This window comes from Lactuca saligna, chromosome 3 (assembly GCF_052625555.1).
Source record: "Lactuca saligna cultivar CGN05327 chromosome 3, ASM5262555v1, whole genome shotgun sequence".
Classification (NCBI taxonomy): Eukaryota; Viridiplantae; Streptophyta; class Magnoliopsida; order Asterales; family Asteraceae; genus Lactuca; species Lactuca saligna.
The window spans coordinates 164,367,154-164,379,990 of NC_136419.1; the positions used below are offsets into that span (position 1 = coordinate 164,367,154).

General features: G+C 36.5%; 1 pseudogene; it reads left to right on the top strand.

Annotated features, from left to right (window-relative positions):
- The window catches only part of LOC145036120 (uncharacterized), a 47,437-nt pseudogene that overhangs the window by 14,088 nt on the left and 20,512 nt on the right, over window positions 1–12,837 (top strand).

Genomic DNA, 12,837 nt, shown 5'->3' on the forward strand with positions numbered 1-12,837 from the left:
TAAGGTCTGGAAGCATTTGAATTGGCTGAGGTTGGAGCATGTGGTGCGGCTGGAACCGGTGCGGTGACAGCATTAACCGCCACTGTTTGCTGTTTCTTGGAGGTGTCGGGGCCCTGGCGCCCCTTCCTCTTATTGTTCTTTCCCTTCTTGCCATCACCTTCCTTCGTCTTCTCAGTCTCCACTGGCTTCTCTCCCTTCTTGTTGTTATGGTCATACAGCTTCTTTGCCAATCTTTTCGCACTGTCAAATGTTTTGGGGTTTGCAGCTATCACATTCCCTTGAATTGGTGATGTTAGTCCCCAGATGAATTGCTCAATCTTCTTTCCTTTCGAGGTGATCATACCCGGGCACAGCAAAGATAGTTCGCTAAATCTCGATATGTAGGCATCGATATTCGCATTCTGCACAGTGAGGTTCCATAGCTCTTGCTCCATCTTTTGTATTTCGCCTCGTGGGCAGTACTCAGCAATTAACCTTTCTTTCATCTCTGCCCACGGCATAGAGTTGGCTACAGGGAGCGTCATGGATTCTACATGTCCGTTCCACCAGGTGAGCGCTTGATCGACAAGAGTGCAGGCCACGAACTTTACTTTCATCTGCTCAGGACAGTCGCATATCTTGAATACTGATTCCACCTTCTCGATCCATCGCTTCAGAGTGATCACCCCTCCAGTGCCGTTAAAAGTTTGAGGTTTGGTGTTTGTGAAGTCCTTGTAGGTACATGTCTTGGTGGGTCCTTGATTCATTCCGTTGTTCGAACTTCCGGCTCCTTACCTGTTGACTCCTCCATTGTTCCCTTGATGAATTTGCTCAATCGCTGCAGTGACTACTGCAGATACAGCTGCCTGGAACGTGACTGAGTCAACTTCAGGTGGGGTTGGTCCTGGGTTTCCGTGAGTAGGTCGGAGAGGCATCTTTCTGTCACAAAACGGAAAGATGTTGAGGGTATGTGGTTTCTGTGAGGTCGTGATCCTACTGACTAGGTGCATGGTACGAACTTAAACACTACTACCATTGACCAATCAATCATAATTTCTCAACACATAGCAATTTGTAATATCGTAACAAAACACGTAAAACCTTATTAATATTATCCGCATTTGATACATGAAAATTTTGCTCGTAAGAGCATACATGAGTGATATTAGTTCGACAGCATAACGACTCTATGAGTAGTGTAGTCACTTAAACATAGAGTCGGGGTACATAGCATAGTTCCTAACGACCTACTAAGATAAGTCTATCCCTAACAGCGATGAGCTGCATCCTACTATAACGGTGAAATCATATGCCGAAGTGCTGAGCCAACAGCTGAGCCATCTCAGTCATGTCTACAATGACCTCATCCCTCTCATGCTCTACTTGCACGGCACGTGCTTCCATGGCGAACAGTTGTTGCCGCAAGTCGGCAATCTCGGCTTCTGGGGAGTGATTCTCCCTCGCGGGATTCACTGGTGGGACGTGGTGATCCTGTTGCACTTCGCTAACAGGAGATGCGACGTGATCCACGTCCGAGGCCTGATCCTCCTCCATGTCATCGTCGGTTTCCTCGAACTCGTAGTCGGTGTCCATGTACTCGTCAGGTTCAACGCCGTGGACTCCCTCTTGATTCCCTTCTGGTTCGTCTTCGAGTATCCCATGTGCCCCTAGGGCTTGGTGAAACTGAATGCCTTGATGCTCTCCCTCCATGAAGACTGGGAGAAAGTATACGAATAAGCTATCACTTTCCTACGACTCTACCGCTATTGCACAAGCTAAACAGGCGTTCTCTTTTCGGTAGTAGGGGTATAGTTTTAGGTTCCCTAGCTATCCCGATCTCATCAGGACGTGTGTTAGTTATACTTTGGAGAGAGTGTAGTTGATCAGGCTACATCCACTCCTTGGTACCACTAAGAACAGTCCTGAATTTAACCGAGATACTAGTATTATTTTTGTTTGGTTCGGCGTTATGTTCCTATTCCTAATGCAAGCAAGGGTGTTTTATTTACTTGTTTTGTTCAGAGTTATGTTAGTCCCTCTTTTTTGTTTATAGTTGCATATCAATGTGTGGCTAGATATGTTAGTTCACTATAAACAAAGATCTGATACCAACCTGTCACACCCCCGAACCAGACGGCGGAAACGTATGGGGGCTGTTGTGACTCAATTGAATACCATCACAATGAATATACACGAAACATAACATCATACATCACCAAGCATTGGAATAATACAACTGGTAGCGTTTACATCCATTACATTGTCTCAAAATATTACATCCCCAAAATAAATTGTTCATTGTTACTTAAACAACCGCAAAACAATGTGTTGTTGTTTCGTTACGTTAGAGGTATTCGTTGAGCTCCAGAGCCATTGAGTATACAGTGGGTGGTGAATTGTTGTAACGTACGTTAATGAAAACGTCCAGTTGACAACCGTACTAGCGATCCCTTAGGCGTCACTCGCACTTATTCACACAACTCAATCCTCCCGGACTTGTTTAGTCCCACGACCGAAGAGAAAAAGAGAAGGTGCGAAACCCTCGGTATTTCCCTACGTCGTTCAAGACCATTGCAATTGCGAAGGGCCCGAAGCCCAACCCGCAATCGGGAGTTCCTGACTTTACTAGCAGCACCGAAGGACCCTTGGGGACCAGCAGCACGTTTGCCATTGAAAGTCCTTTTACACGCGGTTAAGTCGTATTAGACCCAACTACATGTAAGCAAGTATCCTTTGGGCCTAAAGATCATGTCATCGGGCTAGCTAGGCTCAACAAGCATGATTTGCAACTTTTGGGCCTAAGGAATGTACGTCGACGTATTGAGTAATTCCACGAGAGTATAGAGTTCCGAGAGTTCCATATGTGTATTGAGCGTTGTAGTGTTAGTAGTTTTGGATTTGTTATTGACTCGAGACCGAATCAATTCGTTTAACAACGATTTTTGGTATTGTTGTGTATTGTGTCAGTAGTCGCGGTGCCAATATTTGATCAAGTTGCGTATATTGAATTAGCCTTGAACGTTTTCTGTTTTCAGCCCCTCATTGTTTGTAAAATTTACTTTTTCCACCCTTAATTAAATAACTTTCCGGTTTGGTCCTTAAATCATTTTTCTTGACATTTTAACACCAAAAATTATTGAAATTAATATTTTTCAGCATATTTTTTGTTGAAAACAGTTTAAGTTCCTGAAATTGTAGTTTTCTCGGTTATAACCCTTCTTTTTCGCAGTTTTTACAATTTTGGCCCCAATTGGAAAAATTTTGCAACTTTGGTCCTTTTTAAATTTGAAAAAGCATTTTAAAACTTTGAAAAGTACTTGTAACACTAGTAGTCCACTGTTTTACAGAAAAACACAGTTTTGGCCCTCCAAAATAGAAAATTTCGCATAACGGGCCCTATTGGGCCGAAATTGTCATTTTTAGCCCATTAAGCTTGAAATTTATGTTTTTAATCCTCCAAAAGAGTATATTTTCAGAAAATACATTATGGAAACTGTTTTGACTCATCTCACCCATCAGGTTTCGAAATATTTCATTTTGGGCCCTTCAACTTTGTATTTTTAACATTTATGTCAAAAAAATGAGTTTTTAGCCCAAAGTATGTATTATTAAGCCACTTAGCTATTTTTCTTGGTATACTTTGTATGTAGTAGTATGTTTTATGTTAGTATCATTTAACATAAAGTATATCTCGGTTTTTAGTGATTTATGACTAGATCCAACATCATAATCATACCAAACACACATATAAGCATAGAAATCATACAAGGCATACACATAATGTTAGATCTACACCTTTGCTTGTATTCTCCCCCACAAAAACTTATAAAAACCGAAAATAAGGGGGTATGAAGCTCACCTTAGGGGGTAGTTTCGGTTCTTGAAGAAAAGATGGAAGAAACTTGGTGGTTTTTGACCCTAGCACCCTATGATGAAGATTTCGTGTTTATGGAGTTCTAAGACACAAGTTTATGATTTCATGAGGGTTAAGAAGAGGTTTTTGAAGATAAGAAAGAGTCCAAAGCATGGATCCAAGCATTAAATTACCTAGATGATGATTTTGGTGATGGATTCTCCTTGTGAAGCTCTTGATTCACGAAATTTTTGAAGGAGGAAGGATTGTTCCTTGAGAATTCTAGAGAGAGTTTGTGAGAGATTTGTGTGTGTGTGTGTTTCGGCCGAGAGTGAGTGAGAGAAGAGAGAAATAGACCCTTGAGGTGTTATGCATGGAAACATGGAACATTTTGCATGGAAATCCTTTGGTTAATTATGAGGTGTCACTCACAAGGTCAACCCTTCCTCTTGGGCTTGTTTTGGGCTGAAAATATGGAAGGAAGAAGAGAAATTTTGGCTTTAATGCCCACAAGCCCATGTGTAAATTAAGTTGGATGAGTTTTAACCTAAAAGGAAATATAATATGATTTGTATACTTTGTTGGGCTAGTTTAGGTTAATCATGGATTAAAGCTTTTAATTCATTTCATTCTTGGCCCAACATGGCCCAAAATATTGAAATAAATAAATGTGGGTCCAATTAGAGTCCATTTAAGGGTTCTAAGCCCATGATAGTCAAATTGGAAGCTTATTGGTCCATTTGGGTCCAATAAGGAAGTCCTAGTCCAAAATGGACTTAAACGAGGACTTCTAGGGTTTCCAATTGGTTGTTGACTATTTGTAGCACTTGCATGATGTATTTGATTGAAGTTTTTGATGTCATTTAATATGCATCACACATGCTTTTAAGTTTTTGATTCAATATTTTACTTGAGTTTAGTGATTACAAGACACAAAATTTCTAGTTGTGACACTCTATTGATCGATGACAAACATTAAGTCACCCTTCGTGATCCTTACTAGTCCTAGTTAGTGTGCCGGTTAACCACACACGCTCCACCAACGACTTGGTAAGGTACAAAGTGTGAATTCCATGGACTAGCACCATGTTCACATTTTTCCTAAAATAACTAAGATTGGGAATTGAAAGAGTTTAGTTACTTTATAATAATCATTATACTTTTAATGAGGATTTAAAGTCATTGTCCTACCCGTTCGGCTAACGACCCTCCACCAGCTAAGCAAGCGGTGCGTGAGAGTATACACCCATTAAGTCGCCATTTTATAGGCAACAACCTTATACCCACCTTATAGACCGGCTTCGTGAATGAGGCCTACTAACGGTAAAACGACTTATTCTTATACATATATATAATAATTAACCATTAATGTTATAAATAGTATAAGGGTTGAATTTTAACTATTAAAACTCTAAGGGTTGGAATTAAAGTTTATTAAAGTGTGTGAAACTTTACAAATTCCAAAACTTGAGGGCAAGTTTTGTAACTTTGCAAAACTCTTCATTCCATAACTTATGAATTAAAGGTTCATAAAATGAAGACTCTTCATTTTCATATAACTTATGTGTTTTAAGTGTGTGTTAAATAAGAGTGACCTTTGGAAATCCATAACTTGAGGACAAATTATGGACTCCATTAAAACACATAAATGATCAAGAATTAATCCTAAACAATTCCGCAAATAATTCCTATCATTTTCAAAATTCATAAGAACATGAACATGATCATCAAAAATTCAAGAAATATATGAACACATAAAATCATGGAATTTTGATATATGCTATTGTAAATGGATTAGAACAACCATTACACCAACTAAAATAAGTTTTATAACACCAAAACAGTTTAGGGTAATGTTTCTAGTCCATTTCCAGCAGCAAAAGTCGAAAAACTGCACTCTTTCGATCCTACTCGTCGAGTGCATGAACATACTCGACGAGTAGGTTGAAGTTTACCTTGGACTCGTCGAGTCCCCCCAATGGACTCGGCGAGTCCATCATGCAGACAACAACGATTTCGACTTTTTTTCACTATTTTACATCAAGTATCAAACAAGTAAGCCTAGGCTCTGATACCACTGTTGGGTTTTGAGCAATCTAACACTTCCTAAGTGTGCATGCAATCCTAATAAACCTTGGATCTGTGTTTGTCTAAATACATGCAAAATAATAAATTTTTCAAGGTTTATAACCTATCTAACATGGCATGGGGAACATTTCAACATAAAAGAGTTAGAAGAGATTACATACCTTTTGGTGAGTTTGGTTCTAAGGAGTTTGAGGGCCAAGCACCAATAGTGTGAATGCCTCAAATGGAATCACAAAACACCACAAACTCGTGGAAAACTTTGAGAGAGAATACACACTTGTATAAAATCGGCCACACACAAGCTTACACACACTAGTTCACTAGTTTCCTCTTAGGCTCCATTTCATGCTCCATAAGCATGCTTATATAGTGTGCATGGTTAGGGTGAAACCCTAATAACCCATGTCTTTTCCTTTCCAAGGATCCATGGGTTAAAAGCTCCATGGATCATCCATGGACTTCCACATAAGCCTAGCCCATTAACAAATGAGTATTAGCCCACACTATATAAAACAAATAGCCCATAATCTAATTAGTCTTCCTTTTAATCTCTAAATTAATTCATAATTAATTTAAGACTAAAACTAATTAAATAACGTAACTTCATATTAACATATTATAACTTATAATATATTAATAAACATATGTGTATAACTCTCATAAAATTATCCATAATAGTTTGGATGAAATGCAACCCAAATGGACCATGCCGGTCGGGTCAAGTATATACCAAATAAGTTATGGACTTAGACACCTTATCCAACACTATTATAATTGTCTCTGTGTCTGATAACATATCTTCTCCTTTTCCTATTTAATCCCTCTAAATGTAGATTGATAAAGATCTTCTGAAGAGGTACTTTACAGAACATCACCATGATAACCTTCCTGACTTTGCTGATAAGGTTCAGGGATACATTAGTCTTTTTGATGCTTCATACTATGCACATCACTATGAATATAAAAACTATGTTTGATCTTATTGTTTATACAAATAGTTTTTTGTAGTATGTGATATTCCGGAGAGGCATTGGACTTGATAAGACTACTGACTACTTCATCATGGAGAAAGTGGACATGATTGTCTCCCATTTATGGGGATTGTAACAATTGGTGAAAATAGGAACGATCGTACGATGCTATGTTTTGATTATTAAGAAATATGAGTATTTTATCAAGAATGGTTGAAGAAATTTAACCTCTTTTATTTAAATAAGTTATTGTGAAATATAAAACAAGTAACAATTGATAAATTTCGTTATGATGTATGACTACGAACCATCACCAATTTGTGAAATTAGCATATAACATCATTTAAACGCAACAAACTTAATTTTTGTATTAACATGTCTCTAGTTGATAAGTAAATTAGGGTCTATGTAAAAGGTTTGCTTAATAGATGTGGAGGATCTAAATTTGATAAATATACGAACCAAAGTGACAAAACGTGTTTAACGATATGGTTAACCGGTTAAATGTCACGAAATTATACATTGGTCAATAAATTTTATATTTAAATAAATAAAAATATAAAATGAATTATTATAAGGTATAATTAGAATGTATTTAAGTGTTTTTGAATAAAAAGAATAAAACATAAACATTAAAGTTCAAATACACAAAAACTATATTGTTATTTTATACTAAGTATACATGTATGTATTTGTACATATGTATTATTATCTAGTGAATGACTAGTTATGGGTCATGATTTAAGTGATTTCATGTAAGGAACATGATTTCTAAATCAATTAAGATAACAAAATTGGTGGAGATATGTGCCAACTTAACTAATAAGTGCTTAATCACTTAAGACATCTTACTAAGAATGCTTATTAATCCCTCTTCTAAATTTCGAGATTAAGACCTTCCCTCTCCTTAACTAGAACTCCTAACTAACTAAATAACTAGTAGTTAGTTATTTAACTAACTCTATCTCTAAGCAACCACACAAGCAAGTGGCTAGACAAGATCACATCACTTAAACTCACAGCCCATCACAAGCTAGTCTAGGTTTTGTCCCCTTATCCTCTTCCACTCTTTCCTCATTCATATCCACGAAATTTCCTCTTCATTTTACCCTCATTTGACCAGCTAATAGTCTAGGGAATTACTCTCAACCTTCATCTCATTTTCAAGCACAAGAACTTCCTTCCAAAGCCATCAAAACCATGAACTAAAGGGTTGATGTCCCTTTTGTGTTTCAGCCACCATTTCACCCATCTACACCTTCCTTTTGCTTGATATTTTTACCACTAAATACCCCTGGAAGTTACTTGTTATGATACTCAAAATTATTGATTCAAAACAATGAGTAAACTACCCTTTTTCTTGCTCTTTTGCTGTGAAATTTTCGTGACAGCAACATAGCCAAAAGAGTGGCTGTTTTGGAGCATCAAACCAACAACCAAAAGTTCATATTCAACCTTCCATTCTTCAAGTATTCACATAAGGTGAGTTCATAACCCTACATTTTCATGTTTTCTTCAAGTTTTAAGGGGGGGAATACAAGTTAGAGCACTAAACATAACTTAAATTTAAATGACAGCTTTCTACAGAAAAGTTGAGTCTTGTTCACGGACTGTTTTGACCATCTTAAACTTAATATTTTTAAAAACTGTACAATATGAAAATAGTTCACGTTTATGCCTTTCTAAGGACTACTCGCACGCGTACATACGATTTTTCTACAATTTATGGTGATTTTTATAAAACTGCCTGTCATTTCAAAAGTGATTTCGGATCAATCTGTGAAGATGTTCATTTTCATACTAGTTTGAGACCACTAAAAATCATAATAAAAATTAGGAACAAAGTAGACTCATTTTATAAACTCTCAGAGGTGACGGATTCAGTTTTTGACTTACGATGATTTTTCTATGAGTTTTCTAAAAACAGGGACAGTAAAGGGTAATACTGTCAAAAGTGGTTTATAGATTTATTAACACCTTCTAACATTTTTGAGAAATGTTTATTCATTGAGAAAGTTAAAACACAATCATTTAAATATGTTTAATTACCATTTTTACAAAAGTGATAAGTACAAAAAGGTCTTTAGTATCAATCTTAAGGATTATTTCGTGCAATGTTTCTAATAAAAACATAAGAATATGAACAACAATTACGAAACATACCAAATCATCTTTTAAAATTGATACATATATATATATATATATATATATATATATATATATATATATATATAACCATATACATATATATATATATATATATATATATATATATATATATATATATATATATTTGTTTACAAACTTGTCTTCTACATCGAAAATATACATATATATGTTTTGTTTACAAACTTATCTTCTACATCAAAACTATACATATATAGTTTACGAAACTCTACTCCATTTGTATCCTGTTGAGCAAAGGGTAAAATACTGTCAAATGCATATCTAAAGATTTCACGTCGTTTTTCATAGCTATCCCAGTCTTAGGGGATGTTCATTTAAATGCTGATCTACTTTTTCAAAACTACTTGTTTGTCCCAGGGATTCACTAATTACAGGTAACAAACAGGTTTTGAAGAAGGGACGTTGCGACGCTAGTTTAAATTCATATTTTGGCATCATATTGTAATTGGTTTTGAACATGTACCTTTTAACAATGTAAACTTTCAATTATATATATGATGGTTGTATTGCTTTCTTTACTATGTATTCATTTGTTACGTTACCACATGAAGTCATCCGCCCCCGAACGTTTCCGCCGTTCCGGTTTGGGGGTGTGACAAATTGGTATCAGAGCATTGTTTATAGTGAGCTAAGTATATCAAACCACATAAGATATACAAACTATAAATACATAGGGACTAAAACTCTCTGACTTAACAATTTCAAAACAGTAACATTAGGGGTCCTTTGATGTTAAGTCTATGTTTGCTAAGTGTATACGTTAAGGTGGTATATACTAAAAGTTTCATAGACTTAGAATTTGTGATTTTCACTTTACTTCCTTTTCCTTGTTTGGATGTGGATATAAGGTAAGGTCACTTATTCGAATGACAATTTAATCTTAATTGTATATGACCTGTATACACAAGGCAACCATAGAAGGACCAGGAATGGACCGAGATTTCACGAAAAATGTACGTGCATACAAACATACTAGTAAGGAGTTATATTGGCAACAAAACAAAAAGTATTAAGATAAGTTAAACACTACGAGTAAGCCTCGAGGTATGTAATGATGTCTGGGATGAATATAGCCTGATCAACTATATTTATCCAAAAGGTGACCAACGTATGCCGAGGAATGGTCGTAGTGGATGACGAGTCTAAAACTTACCAACAAACCATACAATGAAAACTTTAACATACAATTTTAAAATACTATAGGAGAATTTTGCGTTACAATAAATCCACACACTTAGATTCTTCATATGCTTCTTACCCCTATTCTCGCATAGGCATATCAGCTAGACTTCATCTCTACATAGACCCCTACTATCCTGCCACCGAAGCCAACATATGGATCAAGAAGGATCCAGAAGAAGATTTCGAAGTATACCAATAGATGAAATACGAGGAAGAAGATTTCCGAGAAGGGACTAGATTGAGAAAGAAGTTCGGGAGATACCATCAATAAACCTTACCCTATCAAGAGGAGTGTGAGAACCTCCACCTCTTATTTTAGGAAGCAACCCACAATTAACTACCTAGCCACACATATAGACTGGAGAGGACAACCGATGATCCATAACCGACATAAACTCAATGCACCGTACTTCGGGCCATAGCACCCTGTGACACCCCGAAAACCTTAGGGGGAAACATTTCTGGGGAGGACTCCACGTTGAGTATCAAATCCAATGTACATAGTAAGCAGAGTAAACAACCATTACATTACATATTAGAATTTACATCTGTTCAAAAGTAAAGTGTTACAAGTATTATACATATATCATATGAACAAAAGTAGAGATGAGTCTTATGTACGCTCCGTCTTCTCCCAAAAGATCGCAGGTACCTGTCTAATATGAACCTGAGAGTACAAGCAGTTTGAAAATCAGCATAAAGCTGGTGAGTTCATAAGATGGTTGTTTTGTGAAAATGTACGAGTTTCCTTTGGTTTTCCGAAAATTTGTTATCCAAGAAAATCCCATATTTTCTTAAAAGTAATGTTTGATTAATTGTTGGTTACATGGTTCTGGTTATGTTTAACTATGATCCCAGAAAAGTCCCATACTTTCCTGAATGTTGGTTATCAATGTAAAAGATGTATTTTGTAAAACGTGGTTATGTTCAATGTTTCCCCAGGAAAATCCCATATTTTCCTAAAGGTAAGTTTAGTTATTGAATTTCGTTGCAATGATTGATTACCATTCGTACTCATTGTATTAACTACGTATTCTGATATCCTAATGGTGTTTCACTGGAGTGTACCTAGATACATGCCATTGTATTCGTATTCCTATTCTTAATCATATTCATAGTTATAATTTATATTTGTATTCATATTATATTTGTAGTCCTATTCGTATTCGCATTCGCATTCGTATTCGTATTTGTATTCCTAGCCATATTCCTAATCCCATTCATATTTGTATTCGTATTCATATTCGTATTCGTATTCATATTCGCAGTCGTATTCCTATCCCTAATCCTACTCCTAATACTATTCGGATTCGTATGCGATTTCGTATTTGTATTCGTATTCGCAGTCGTATTCGTATCCCTAATCCTACTCCTAATACTATTCATATTCGTATTCGTATTCATATTCACATGATTACTTTAGTATTCCTAATTATAGTTTCATATTCGTATTCGTAGATTATAAAATATAGTTTTAGATTGTAGCATTTTGTCATGAAATCTATGACTAGTCTGAAAACTACTTCGTAATTCGAACTATTTGATAAACACAGTTTTTAATATTAGAACATACAGAATGAAATCAATTGAACTGAAAACAATAAGTTGGAGTACAAGATTTCCTTGTACTTTTGCTTGTATTCCCCCTGAAAACAGTGAAAAACATTTGAAAAAGGGTAGGGCTATGAACTCACCGGTCGAGAAGCGTGTCAGATTGGATGCTAAGTATCAGTTCGGGGGTTGATAATGCGTAAGGTCCCTATGTAATATGACATGATATGCAAATGTATCTAGTTAGACTTTAAATCACTAATTAGATATGATTATACACTCCAAGACGCGAAAAAACTTCAAATCAAGTGTTTGGAGTGACCCGGGTGACATCTAGGGACGTATAAGGCTCGAATATGGAGTTTACTCCTCAAGAGTAAACTCATAAGAGGGTTTACGATTCTAATGACTCATTCCCCATGAGTTTACGGCTGTAAAATCATGGTTAGTGTGTTCTTGGATGCTACAAAGTCTTACAATGCACACGGGAAGGTTCTAGGGTCGATTTCATGGCTTAGGAAGTGATCGGGACTTGAAATGGTCTTGGAAATGAGTTTAAGGTCTAAGGAGATGTTCTTGGGGAGTTTACTACCTTAAACTCATGAGTTTACAACCGTAAACTCATGTTTGTCCATGAATAATGGCTTTGATGGTTGTAATTCAATCACATGTAATTCTAGGTCCAAAACTAAGCTTTTCAAGGGGTTAAAGGCACATTAACACCCTTTGAGGGGTGTTTACGGCCTAAGGAGGTGGGTTTATGGTCCAAGAATGTTCTTGGGCTGTTAAATCATGTTTGGTCCCTTCTTGTATGGTTTGGTGCTTCAAATGATGAAGTGGAAGGTCCTAGACACGTTTGGAAGCTTGTGGTGGTGTTCAAGGGCATCTTTAACACCTTAAGAGGTGTTTACGGTTAATGCATGGGGGTTTACGGTCCAATAGGGTTCTTGGGGCGTAAACTCATGTCCAAGCCTCATTTTGTGCGATTTTGGGGTCCTAAGCTCATGCATGCAAGTTTCTAGTCCG